The following is a 2,500-nucleotide window of genomic DNA, read 5'->3' on the forward strand; positions in this document are numbered from 1 at the left end:
CACAGAAATCCCTCGGAATGGGAAAACGGGTCATTTTCGTGTCGCCACATTGCATGCGAACCGCATGCAACTTCCAGAGGCATTTGCAGCAGAAATGCATGTGCAGTCAAAAAAAAATTGATATTTTTCACGGATAGACCCCGTGAAACGCTAGAAATTGGCGGGGATGTGTCTCTTGTGGCTCACGGGGCTGTTCGGGTCGCACAGAAATCCCTGGGAATGGGAAAACGGGTCATTTTCGTGTTGCCACATTGCGTACGAACCGCATGAACCTTCCAGAGGCTTTTGCAGCAGGAATGCATGTGCACTCAAAAACTTCTATATGTTTCACGGATAGACCCCGTGAAACGCTAGAAATTGGCGGGGATGTGTCTCTTGTGGCTCACGGGGCTGTTAGGGTGGCACAGAACTCCCTCGGAATGGGAAAAGGGGTCATTTTCGTGTTGCCACATTGCATAGGAACGCCATGAAACTTCCAGAGGCATTTGCAGCAGAAAGGCACGTGCACTCAAAAATTTTAATATTTTTCACGCATAGACCCCGTCAAACGCTAGAAGTTGGCGGGGATGTCTCTCTTGTGGCTCACGGGGCTGTTAGGGTCGCACAGAAATGCCTCGGAATGGGAAAACGGGTCATTTTTGTGTGGCCACATTGCATAGGAACGGCATGAAACTTCCAGAGGCATTTGCAGCAGGAATGCATGTGCACTCAAAAACGTCTATATTTTTCACGGATAGACCCCGTGAAACGCTATAAATTGGCGGGGATGTCTCTCTTGTGGCTCACGGGCGCTGTTAGTTAGGGTCGCACAGAAATCCCTCGGAATGGGAAAAGGGGTCATTTTCGTGTTGCCACATTGCGTACGAACGGCATGAAACTTCCAGAGGCATCTGCAGCAGAAATGCATGTGCACTCAAAAACGTCTATATTTTTCACGGATAGACCCCGTGAAACGCTAGAAATTGGCGGGGATGTGTCTCTTGTGGCTCACGGGGCTGTTAGGGTCGCACAGAAATCCCTCGGAATGGGAAAACGGGTCATTTTCGTGTTGCCACAATTGGCATACGAACGGCATGAAACTTCCAGAGGCATTTGCAGCAGAAATGCATGTGCACTCAAAAACGTGAATATTTTTTCACGGATAGACCCCGTCAAACGCTCGAATTTGGCGGGGATGTTTCTCTTGTGGGTCACGGGGCTGTTCGGCTCGCACAGAACTCCCTTGGTCCACCTGATTCGTGCATACAGGCAGCAACTAAAACTCTGTAAACCTGCTGTGAGGACATCTAAACAGTGGACCAGTGAGGCTGTGGAAGATTTGCGGGCGTGCTTAGACTGTACTGACTGGGATATGTTCACGACTGCTACCAATAGTCTGGATGAACTCACAGAGGCTGTGTACATCAGCTTCTGTGAGGACTGCTGTATCCCAACACGTACCAGGGTGAACTTTAACAACAACAAGCCCTGGTTCTCAGCAAAGCTCAAAAGGTTGAGGTTGGAGAAGGAGGAAGCGTTTAGGAGTGGGGATAGAGACAGATTCAAGGAGTCGAAGAACAGGTTTAGCAAAGCGGTGAGAGAGGCTAAACGACTGTACTCAGAGACACTAAAACACCAGTTCTCTACTAACGACGCTGCTTCTGTCTGCCAAAGGGCTCAGGCACATCACCAACTACAAACCCAGAGCGCCCCACACCACTAACGACTCCCGCCTAGCCAACGACCTGAACGAGTTCTACCGTAGATTTGAAAGACAATTGGACTGTCCTGAACCACCCCTTCCCACCCAAGAGGCCCCATCCCCCACCCATACTACAGAAACGACTCTCTCCTTTCAGGAGGGAGAAGTTAATGGGCTTTTCAAGAGGCAGAATCCACGCAAAGCAGCCGAGCCGGACTCTGTCTCTCCAGCCACCCTCAGGCACTGCGCTGACCAGCTGTCTCCGGTGTTCACCAACATCTTTAACACCTCCCTGGAGACATGCCATGTACCAGCCTGTCTCAAGTCCTCCACCATCATCGCTGTGCCCAAAAAGCTAAGGCCAACAGGACTAAATGATTACAGACCGGTCGCCCTTACATCTGTGGTAATGAAGTCTTTTGAGCGCCTGCTCCTGGCACACCTCAAAGCCATCACAGACCCTCTCCTGGACCCCCTTCAGTTTGCCTACAGAGCCAACAGGTCTGTGGACGACGCAGTTAACATGGCCCTCCACTTCACCCTACAGCATGTGGACGCCCCAGCATCCTACGCCAGGATCCTGTTTGTGGACTTCAGCTCTGCCTTCAACACCATCATCCCTGCCCTGCTTCAGGACAAGCTCTTCCAGCTGAACGTGCCCTACTCCACCTGCAGGTGGATCACAGACTTCCTCTCTGACAGGAAGCAGTGCGTTAAGCCGGGAACAGAAGTCTCTGACTCCAGGTCCATCAGCACGGGAACTCCTCAGGGCTGCGTCCTTTGCCCACTGCTCTTCTCCCTGTATACCAACAGCTGCGC

Source organism: Petromyzon marinus, unplaced genomic scaffold (genome assembly GCF_048934315.1).
Source record: "Petromyzon marinus isolate PM22_M1 ecotype Great Lakes invasive population unplaced genomic scaffold, UKy_Petmar_22M1.pri1.0 PM_G_Scaffold_40, whole genome shotgun sequence".
NCBI classification, from domain to species: Eukaryota; Metazoa; Chordata; class Hyperoartia; order Petromyzontiformes; family Petromyzontidae; genus Petromyzon; species Petromyzon marinus.